The following is a 12646-nucleotide window of genomic DNA, read 5'->3' on the forward strand; positions in this document are numbered from 1 at the left end:
AGGAAAAGTGTAATTTGTGCTCAAGGTTTCAGAGCTCTCAGTGCATAGATGGTTGGCTTCATTCCTCAGGGCCTTAGATGAGGCAGAACAATATGGCAGAAGAGGATGAAAGTTTCCATTGCATTGCACCAGGAATTAGAGAGTGAGTGAGTGAGTGAGGGAGGGAGGGAGGGAGGGAGGGAGGGAGAGAGCGAGATCCACTCTTAAGTTACAAAACATATACCCCAAAAATATATCCCAAATGACCCTTCTTCACCCACCACACCCTACCTGACTATTGCCACTACTCAGTTAATTCTGTATCATCAGATAAATTTAGTGATTGGTTAAGGCTTTCATAACCCAATCATTTCACCTCTAAACCATACACTGTCCCACACATGAACTTTTGGTGGACATCTCATATTTAAACCATACATCTACCAATGGGGGAAAAATGCTATAAATTTGAAATGGCCCAAGTCTTCTTTTAGACAATTTTAAATGGAAAACAAACAACATCAAAAACTACATCAATGTTGGTCCTGGTGAAGTCCTAGATCAGGACTTCATGCTATGCAAATTGTCTTCCTCAAGCCGGTGCGTATGGTATAGAAAGGCTGTTGAATTTATTCAAAATAACTACTTTTCTCTTGTTACACTTTTTTAATAGAAAATGAAGGGAAAACAGTTTACGCAAGCATGAACTCAAAATCTTTAGTCCAATGTCTGAACCCCTTCACAGTTCCTTTTCACAAGGCAAGATAATCCTCTACAGATATCTCCACAGACTCCAGTGTTAATCTCAGAAAATTCATTATTAGTTAGATGGTATTATTACATTTAGTCTAACAACATATCTAATCTAACAACAACTGAGATATTTTATGAATTACCCATCATCTGAATTTATTAAAAATATGGCATTTAGTATGAGGTGATATTAAATGATGACTGAGACTGTGGGAAAGGAGAAAAAAATTCCAGTCTCCTGGGCCCCAAAACATTTCATGCCAGTGACCCTAATTAAGGTTTTTATTTTAAAATTAGTCCTAAAATTAATGCTGATTTAGAACAGATTCTTATGCCTCCATGATTAAGAATAATACCTCCATGGGCAATCTGAACACAGGCTAATATCTAAGTATTAAAAATTCAATACAAAAGTCCTTTATGTTTGTGATTTTACATTTAGTTTTAAAGAAATTACCCCTGTTTAAAAGAAAATACTTGTGAGTGCCAAAAAGAAATGTTATGTGGTTAAATGCTCCTAGTTAAAGTATTTAGATATTTTATTGTTACAGAGAACCCATCATTCAAATCACTGAGTATTTATTCCCTTTACATGTCTTAAAAACAAGACTAAGTTAAAGAAGTTATTCATTAAAGATCTATTTAGTCTATAAGCAGTAAATGAAGGTCTGGAGTTATGGCTCAGCAGTAGATTGCTTGCCACCTACATACAAGGCCTTGGGTTTGATCCTTAGCACTACATAATAAAAATGAATAAATAAATTAATCAATTAAAGTTATTGTGTCCAACTACAACTACAAAAAAATTAATATTTTTGCTAAAAGAAGAAGTAAATGAAGCTTTTCAAACTAAATATAATCCTGGCCTCTTGCTATGTTTTCAGCAAGATGGCAAATGACATGCGATATGGGAAGAGCTAGACAGCCAGAATGAACTCACTGTGTCATTCAGCACAGAGTCAAAAAATCTATCAAAAAATTCTATCAAGCTTCACGACTGTCTGCTATACAATGTGACACCTACATCTATCAGTTACATCATCTTTAGCTTCCAGATAAGTTTTACTGTTGACATGTTCTTCTTAGCATCAAGTGACAAGAGAAAGTGTCCAGTAAAAGTTCTGAACTGCAAGCACTCCAGAGGCAGGACAACCTAATCTACACCCAAGGAAGAATTTTGGTCAACTGATAAAAATGTAGCCAGTGGCAACCAATCATGGGGGAAGTTAATTCTGAGGCAGTTTCACAGATGGCAGAGTGCCTGAAATGATTCCATAACTCAGCACAGTTCAGCCTGAAACATGCAGGGAGAAGGAGAAGAGCCAGAATAACAGCAGAGCAGCCATCACTGTCAGAGATAGTTCAGAGGAGAAAATGTGAGTTTGATAAAGAATGAATAAAACTGCAATCAGCAAATATCTCCAAGAAGTAGGATTTCCTAAAGGAGAGAAAGCAGAGTGGGGAAGAGAAATGCTTAATATTTTTAGGCAATACCCTTAAGTCCTTTAAAAATATAATGTGATTTCATGAGAAAACAATGATAACTGCCATTTGTTGACACTTAACGATATGCCAGGCACTGTATTGGGCCTATTATTTCATTATCTTTTTCCATCCTTGGAACAGACAACACCTGAAGACACGTGTTATTATCATTTTATACATGAAGACACTATGGTTTGGAAGCTAAGTGACTTGTCCAAATCACAACCAGCAAGAGTCAACATTTGATTCCAAATCCACCTGGCTTGCTGTCCAACCTCTCTTCTCATTGAAAACTGTGTAAACCCTATACTTAACAGTGTATATGTACATATGTAAATACACTTAAACATATACCAGTCATATGTACATATTCTCACAGTATCATTCATACACATATCTTAGGGCATTGTGACCACTGTGTTCAGGACTGTGAGGACAAAAATTAGACCATCTCTGTATTGGCTCACTTACTACTTTGAAAATCTGAGAAGGCATTAAAAATCATGAAGAAAGGGGCACATATTTAAGAGATAAATTGCAATAGGTTAGGTTAGAATATGCAAAACATTTGTAAACCTTTTCAGGGACTTTCATAGTATTGCAGCCTTCTCCCTAGAGAAGGCAAATACTACATAAAATTATAAAGTGTAGAAATCAAGAAAGGAATTTGTAAATTTCTTTTATAGGAAAAGTATCAGTATTCAGTAAAATTGTAGTATCTCAAAGGAAATTTTAAAATTCTTTGATATTATTGCCACATAATAAGTAGCCTTTGGGAGTATTGCAGAGGAAAGATAGAAAAGCACATAGTAACTATCCAAATTATTCATTAACTGAAGTTTGAGTTCCCAGATAAAGAGCTAAAATATATGTACATGTTTCCAATAAAGAAACTTCCAGAAGTTGGTAAATACTGTTATTGTGTTTACCTGCAATTTGAAACTAAAAATGGAGGCATCTACAATGTATTCAAGATGATAATGAAATCATAAACTACCATTTTATTTGCCCAACTTAGTCAGCTCTCCTTTTAAAAATCTCTTCCATGCTCAACTTTAATTCATGAAATCTAGGATAACTTTCCCTGTTAACGTAAAGAGAAAAATCATGTCGATAAAAGGTTTCTGTGTCTGTAGGTGACATGAGAGAAAACCAGGATCTTCTCAGTACCTGCCAAGCTTCAGCAACTCCATAGCCTTCTTTGTATCCCTTTGTTCTCTAAACTAAGGGAATTGGATTAGGGGACATGTACAAATTTTCCAGGCCTTTCTTTTATGATTTTGGGTGTTGAGCTCTTAACCAAGGATGACTCCAGGAAGTAGCTTTCCATGGGAATGTCACCGTCCATGTCATGTACCTTAATTTCAGTTCTGGGTTATTTTGTTTTGATAGTGAACTGCATCACTTTTGTAACAGAAACGTCAATATCAATTTGTTTAAACAGGTATTGTGATAACTGACATAAGGGAATTCTGTTACTTTGAAACCTCTCATGGAAACTACCCTCTAGGTGTGTTCTAAAAATAATGCCCTGTCCATACATTTTAAATACCTGGCAATATCCTCTTTTCCTCCTTTAACAGAGGGGATCAGTTTCATTGGTCCTTTTCAATGAGGTAAATAAATACCTCATTCTTTCCAATCTCTCCTTTTATTTCCCAAATTTATTTTATATACTCTAACAAGTGACTTTGCTGAGCCTCTTACACACTATGTGACCAAATCAGTGTGACTTGAATGTCTGAAAAGAAAGCTCTTGCATTTCCCTTTTGATCATTTGAAGAGTATGTCAATACCTTTCTTATTTTAGCAAGAATAAGTCTGGTCACCACTTCCAGGTGATTATCATATTGCTCTTGCTTTTGCAGTAAATGTTGAGATTTCATCTAACTGAGGGAGGGCTCCCTGAGACTCTCACTGCAGCTAGATTCCCTGAATTATCTTCATCTGGCCCAAATCTCAGTATCTCAATTGAGCTAAAGCCTCACAGCTAGATTATAACATTGCCTTTGTGTAACATGAAAAAGTTTTGTATTTGTCTGTCAAATGTAAATTTACCAAGTCTGCCATCTACCAGATAGTTTCGAGGAAAGAATGCTTTTGGAGGTGGTCTCTTTTGAGTTTTGAAGCAGCAGAGGTTTTTTTGTTAGTGTTGATGTTTTATTTTCAAGACAGTAATTTAATCCATTCCTTTAAAAATAACTGTTTTTCAGGTCTGAAACACTTAGTCTAGAAACTTCCTTTGTAATGGTCTCCATGTTGGTTGATACCATAGATCCTGTTTACCATAATCCACATTATTTTGAAGAGTAATGCAGAATTTGGATAAATAACACCACAGACTATGGCCCCAGTTCCCACCTAGCACAGTAACCAGAAAACCATCTCATCTGGGTGGTTCAGTGGAATATGACTAAAAGACAGACATGTACCTAGGGAAGAGCCCCTCCCTCACGTGCTCCCCCATCACTCTCCTCCCCTGTGGCCTTATGATAGCAAGTGCTCTTACCTCTGTTCTTCTGACCTACCACCTCTGCAGACCTGCTCTTCAATACTGATTTTACCTCTCATTGAATTACAAGCACACTGTTTAGAAGGACTTCATCATAGCCAATCACACTGAGGATGTTATCCAATGTAAGGGTTATTTTAATCACTGTATTCATTTGTCAGGGCTGCCATAAAACAAACTACCACAAACTTCTTTGCTTAAAATCACTGAAATTTATTTCCTTACAGTTCTGAAATTCAGACGTCATAAATCAACATGTCACAGACTGTAGTCCCCAAGTCCCTGGTGTCCTGCTTCACTTCTTCCACCTCTGGTGACTCCCAGCACATCTTGGCTTGGGAGCTCATCATTCCAATCTTTGCCTCTATCATCAGATCACTACCTCCTCTTCTGTTTGGCTTCTTGTTGGTAGGTCTGCATGGAATCTCCCTCTACCTCTATTTTATAAGGACCTTTGCAACAGTATTTAGAGTCCACCCAGGTAATCCAAGGTAATCTTTTCATCTCAAAATTTAGTCCATCTGCAAATGACCCTTTTTTCCAAATACGGTTCAAATATAAAAATTCCAGAGCTTAGGACTTTATATTTGGTGCAGCCATTATTCAACCTTACTACAGTCAGACAGAAGTTCAGGGCCATGAAAATTTTAGCGCTTAGAATCCTTAGGAAAAAAACAATTGACCTCCATGTTCACATATATCACACTATAAACTGTCCTCTTAATATTCCTTATTAACTATGAATATTTGTCCCAAGATGGGACATTTATCCTATGAAATCCCCTACATCAAAGTGATCTCTGTATTTTATGTCATACCCACATCCTACTTATTCTCTGAAACACTCTTTAATATTTTGATTAATACAACTATTTGCTATATTGAAAACTATATTTATTTTCAGACAGGCAGGGTATCTGACTGGGAATACTAGAGGTAGCATTCTTTTCTTCATCAACTATTTCTTGAGTTCCCTACACTGTACCAACGTCTCTTAGAGAAACTATGTTTAATGCCCAAACCCCTTACTTTTAATTTACCAAGGTGTCCTAGGGATTCTTAGGATAACATTTTGGTAGCCTGTTTTACTAGCAAAGTCCTCAGTGGAGACAGACATATATGTAGTGAGATGGAGCCAAGTCTCTGAGAGATGAGGTGCACTTGATGTACCCCCTTGACATCCCCAAGTTTTGGGACATTACATATATTACTGGAAAGTCCTAACAGAATTCCTTCAGGAAAGTATAAAGTCAGCCAGGGTGTCAGTGAGCAAATGAATGTAGTGTGGAATGATTTACATCTCCATCCCAGATTATATTCAGATAAGGAGGTTCCATAATCAATAGTTGACTATGGTGGGGGCTGAATTCCTAAGAAGAATAAACAAAAATCTTCTAAGTTTACCAAAAAACCACTCTACTTTGAAGATTCAAAAATTAGCACAAAGATTTTATTTTCAGACAGGTAGGGTGTCTGACTGACAAGGTAGTTGGGCAGGGAGCCATGTGAAGGAAATCTTCCTGAAGAGAAGTCAGGAATCACATTGAGCCAGAAAAAATTAAGCTTATTACTTTAATTATAAATTGAATGTATACTTATTGTAGATTACTTAGAAATGCATTCTAAAAGACTAAAATGATTCATAATTTCTTTCACCCAGATACAATCACAATTAACATTCTGCTCTATTTCCTCTCCTTCTGTAAAAGTGTCTGTTTATTGTTCAGTAATTTGAAGCTGTTTTACATATACTCTTTTGCATTTCATTTTTTTTTACTTAACATTGCAAGCAGAATACTTTTCCACATTATTAGGTATTCTTTGCAAACATGATTTCAATAAGTATATATATATATATATATATATATATATATCCTATTATGTAATTTTACCTAAGCAGTCTTCATTATTAGACATTTGTTTCAAAATTCATGCCATATAAATCATGCTGAAGCAAATACCTTATTACTTAATTCTTTATATTGATATTGATTATTACATAGTATATATTCCTAGATATAGAAATATTAGAAAAGGAAAATTAAAACTTATAAGACTCCTGACACATCATAAATAATTGTTATTAAATTATATGTATAAACAGCATAGTTCCTGTCATACATAAAAATATTAAAGCATATGTAATTTTTATTAATAACTTGCAAGTCAAAAAGATTATACTAATTTATATTCCCATTGCCATATCCTTTAACTATCATTTTATCAGAAATAATTCTCTGGATCCCATTTGAAGTTTGTGATGAATCCCAAGTTCTATCCATCCATCAACACCAATCACCTACTTCTAGTTTCTGTGCTGGTGTCAGCTGTGGCACTAGTTGTATTTCATTCTCTCTAACTGATCAATCAGAATTGATCCAATGTTCCAACAAGCCCTCTCTAAATCTAATCCATTAGGGACATTCAAGACACAGTTAATACTTTCTAAAATGTGGTGTTAAGATAGAAAGATTGACACAGAAACAGACAGACAGCACATATGTCCACATCAAAATGAGGATTGTTCTGCATGGTTTGGTATCCTCTACAAAAAAACTTTCTTTTACATAAACCCTGTCCAACACAAAAGTAACAAAGTTAACTTTCTATTTCATAAAGCACTTAAGACACTGTTACTATAAACATTTGCTTCTCTGTCCCACATTGTAAAAGACACTTTTGATTTAATACATAGACTTGTGTTGCAGTTGCCTTGCACTTGAACATAAGGATGATTTATAACAGCTAACTTACAAATGTGTTCTGCACACAATCCAAAAGAACTGACCTGTGATCACTATTAAAATTGGGAAGAAATTAGCTCAATAAAAGGCAATATCTTATCCCTTATGCAGATGTTATGAACTTCCACTTGAAATATAACATATTTTAAGCCTGTGTTCCTATTTTTTCCAAGTCCGGATTTGATATCAAACTCCATACTATTACAAGAGTGGGCAAGTGTGTTTTTTAAAATTGTAAAATTTCACCCCAGTGTTTCTTATGATAACTAGAACTCATTTATCTTGTAAGAAAAATGATCCCTCTTCCTTGAAGTTTCATCATGAATTTCTCGAGTTTTATCACAAAGTCAACATGGGGCTATTATCCAAGGCTTTTTGCACCACTGTTACAAGTGAACTCTACTTTACAATATCAGTAGGTGTAGACACTACATTGCATAGAATGTTCATTTCAGTTTGAAGGTCAAGGGTGGTGTTTCTGCCCCAAAGCCCATAACTTTCCACAGCACAGGCCATGTGTTCAGCATTAGATTCATATTTTAGATCATGAACAAAACCAAAACACTGCAGATGAGTATGCAAGATAAATTAAACAAAGACAAATATTAACCTATGGTCTCAACACACATAGTCTAAGAACACTGTGAGGACAGGGAACACACACGTATACATCATTATAATAGACACTTTAAACAGTGCATGTAGGAGAGATGATTGTTAGAAAAGGAAGAAAATGGAGGAAGAAAGTGGAAAAAAGGAAGAGAAAGGAGGAAGGCAAGGAGAGAAACAGGGAAGGAAGAGAATCAGAGTCAACACCCACATGCAACAACTCACTTAGGTTTACCACTAATTTGCTGCTGGTCCACCTGTCCTTAAACTCTGATGCTATTTGTTTTGATTTATAAACTTTGTCAAACCTGACTTTGACCTGGGCTCCTGGCTTTATTTTCTTTTACTACTGATTTTGGCTTTGTAATACAATCTTACTAGTTGGTGGTTGGGCCTGTGGTCTATGATTACTATCCTTAGTCTGCCATTGAAGTGGATTACTTTCTTTTTTCCAGGTTCTTTTGTGTACATCATTGATTTAACTTGGAACTCTCTAAAATGGACTTTAGCTAAATTTGACATTTAAACAGAAACAGTCAAATCTCCTAATGCTGAATATTAACCTCACCATAAGTTCAACTAGCCCAGCTATTTCAAGAGAATTTATAGTCAGATTTCCCTGGAACTCTAAATTTTTAATTGCTCTGAAGGTAATTCCAAATGTTCTAATGAATCTTCAATAACAACCAATAGAACTCAAAAAGAAAAAAATGTTACATGCAATTTAGGAAGGATTTTCCCATCTGCACAAAAAGTAATTATTATGAAGGTTGTATACACAGAGATCAGCTAAAGGTAAACAGAGTCTCTCTGACAGGTGAGCTTGTGTGCTTCCCACCCTCCCCTCTTTTCCCCCTCCTTCCCTCCCTCCCTCTCACTCACAGACACCCAAACACCAACAAAAGTATTTGAAAGCTTTTCTTAGATTTAGGTAGTCAGTCTTTGATAGTAGTAAAAAGAATATAACCTTATGTTTCAAATCTGAGTTCATATGTTTACAATTATGTGTATATGTATCTATGATTCTAAAACAATATATTGTTTTTTTTTTTCTTTTCTTCCTTCCTTCTTTCCTTTTGTAGTACTGGAGATGGAACCAGGGCTTCACAAATGCTTGGCAAGTGTTCTACTACTGAGCAACATTCCCAACAAAATATATTGTTGTTGTTAAATAAAATGAGACCAGAGACTTGGGAAGCCAAAGCAGGAGGATTACAAGTTTGAGGCTAGTCTCAGCAATTTAGCAAGACCCTGTACCTTATCTTTAACAAAACAAAACAGGAAAAGGGCTAGAGATGTACCTGGATTCAATCCCTTGTACTGGCAGGGATTGGAGGGAGGGGTTGAAAGAAAAGAAAACACGCTGAGAAATAGTCATAGTCAGAAATTTAGAGTAAATAAAAGAATGAAAATAACCTGTATTCTATTACCCTGAAATTAATGCTAAATCAAATTTTAACAGGTTTTTCTATTTTTATGTGATTTGGTGTTTTTATGTGATTCTCTGAGTCTGTCTTATATGTTTTTAACTTACATTTTAAAAGATGAACACACATTAAAATAGTATGCATTTTACCTCTTTTTAATTGCCAATATCTAGTATGTATTTTATATCACCAAATAATAATAACTTACTACATTTTCTTTGCTTATTTTGTGTTGTGATAACCTGTGAACTTATTTAAATAATTGACTTTTGACTTGTTTAGAATGTTTCCAACTTAGTTACTTAACTTCTTGGTATTTTTTTTTTCTTCAAACCCTACAAAAATGCAAAAAAAAGAAGAGAGAGAGAAAGAAAGAAAGAAAGAAAGAAAGAAAGAAAGAAAGAAAGAAAGAAAGAAAAACTCAGAACCTCAAAAACCTCAAAAGGTAATTGTGAGACTACTTATACAGTGCATATAGTAAGCATTAAATAAGCATACATTCTTATGTTTTATTTTTCCTAAAGTGAGAATATATTATTAACTTCCATACTCCTCCAAAGTGAAATTTATCAGCAGTAAAAACAGATCATAAGTAAATATTTCATGCATTTTCAAACAATACTGATAATCTGGATAAACACATAGTTGACTTTTCCTATTTGTACCAGGAATTGCAAACAAATTTTAGATGGCATATTAAATTCAATCAATTTGAATTGGAAATTGTGAGATTATTTTTAGAGTACATTTAGAGAAAATGAAATTCAGTATTTCTATAAAGTGAAACTTATTTTAGAGAATATAATTAATTTTAGAAATTAATTTCAAAATTATAAGATTAGAACTATTTCAAAATTAAATTAATTTACATACTCAAATTTTAAAATAAATTAATGTTGTGCACATCCTTTCTACTGCACACATATAATGGTTTTTAAATACATAATTTACTCCTCCTAATGTATTTTGAATCTTAATTCAATTCATATTTTTCTTAATTTTTTTTGAAAGCTATGGTATATACTATCTCAGAATATACAAAGTTTATTTTAGGACCACAATATTACCTTCTAGAATATCATCTTTTTAATCTTGATATTCCACAGAAATAAATTTACATGTACTTTGAAATTAATCACTTAAAGGCCTTTAACTAATTCTGTGAAGTTTTACTTATGTATATTGGAATTTGGAGTGAATGAGTAATTGAAGAAGATAAAATCACATGTTTGAATGTTCGATATTGCACTTGATTTAAGGGATCATTATAGAAACAGAACTGTCCCTAACAAAGACTTCAGAACCACTTAGCACAGAAATAGGCATCAGACAAACTAAAGGGGAAGAGCTAGATGACAAAAAAAATTCAAAACTTAGGTAATACTGAAAAGCAACCACAAATACTGTCTTCTATACCATGCCCTGGCTCTTCTTTCCATTTAATCCAATAAAAATGCTTAAAATGATCTTACAAAAGAGGATGCCACAGTTGTAAGAGTCAGAGTGAGGAGAGTCAAGAAGAATAATAGAATCAAAACTCAGAGCTGACATTTCTAAAATGGGATCCAAAGTCAGAAGTAAAATTATGTTCATGAGTTGGAAGTACACAAAAGTCAAATATCAGGATGAATTAAATAGTTGATTAAAAGTGCAGAGATAAGATGACCTTATAATTGTACCACTTTTCACTTCCACAAAGAAACATTTCATGGTCTAGCCAACTGGCACATGACCATTCAAAAAATCAACTGTAGGAAGCAAGTGAGTAAGACAAAAATATAATAAACAAGCCATGGTGATAAGAGTGAAAAATGAAAAACCTGCGTGGACAAAAGAGAATTCGTCCATCCATAGACTGGCAGGATGCCTTCTATTTTAGGCCCATTTGCACACTTCTGATAAAGAACATTTTGACCAAAGTGTCTTCTGTCTGTCCTTTAAAATCCTTTCATACCTGCCTACTCTTCCTCTCTGTAATTTAATTGAATTAAAAATAAAATATTTGAGCATCAGTTGTCTGTTTATCCACCTATCTGATATTGGTCTAAGGAGACAAAGAATACATATCTCAACAAGAAACTGTTCCTTCTAGGAAGTTGAAAAAGAGTGTGGGCAATGAACAAGTAATACAAATGGATGTCACAAGGTGAGGAGTGAGATTCTTTACAAGGGCAGCAAAAGGAGAGATTACATTCAGTTGAAGAGATTTAGAAAAGGCTTTATGAAGCAGGTGACATTTCAGAAACAACCTGAAAACATATAAGATTTTTGTTAAGTGGAGCAAGGGAAGGGTTATTTTCTAGCTAGCATACAACCTATGAATCTGGTTGAATAACAGAGATAAGAGCTGGGTGTCAGAAAGGAGTCACCCATATGTGGCCAGGGTTTCACAAGCAGGAGCTAAGAAACTCCCTCAAATCTCTAGTGTCAATTTTATTCATTCCAAACAGAGATTTTGATGCACTTTCTAATGCTTTTTAATTTGTTCCCAACAGCCCTCACATTTGAAAAACTGGAAATCAATCTTATGAAATAATGTTTTATTATTTCTAATAATAACTAGGATGTTTCTTAGGATCACAGAAATCAAAATACTTTTCCTTTGTTGGCAACCTTTGGCTATCATTGATTTAATAAACTTTCTAGAACTCTATGCCTCTTTTACAAAGTATCTTTTTGCAGTTCTTTTAAAAACTATTTATGCACATCAAGCAAGACATGAAGCCTTTTCTAAATCTCTTCAACTGCATGCAATTTCATGAAGACTTGAAAATTTTCCATGTCAGAATTTAATCTTACATTTCCCTATGTCATATCCTAAATGAAATATACAAATCATGTGTGTGTCCATGTGATTATATTGACATGTGCTGTGATTTTCCAAGTCTTAAAGTCATGCATTGTGCTAGATTATTGAAATATTTAGATATACATTCTAATTCATTTCCCAATTGAGAACATTTTAAGTCAATTAGAAAGTAAATTACATTTAGCAGATATAGCTTCATAGGAGATTTTGGAAAGTTCTGTGCATATAATTTTCTGAAGTATCTAGAGTGCCTCTCTGATTCTAGAGAGACACAGTCTTCTGTCCCTCCTGATATGAATTAGATAATTCCATTGCTCTGTAGATGTTC

The sequence above is a fragment of the Marmota monax genome, unplaced genomic scaffold (assembly GCF_021218885.2).
Source record: "Marmota monax isolate L192 unplaced genomic scaffold, Marmota_monax_Labrador192_F-V1.1 WCK01_AAM20220418_F8-fsc01579, whole genome shotgun sequence".
NCBI classification, from domain to species: Eukaryota; Metazoa; Chordata; class Mammalia; order Rodentia; family Sciuridae; genus Marmota; species Marmota monax.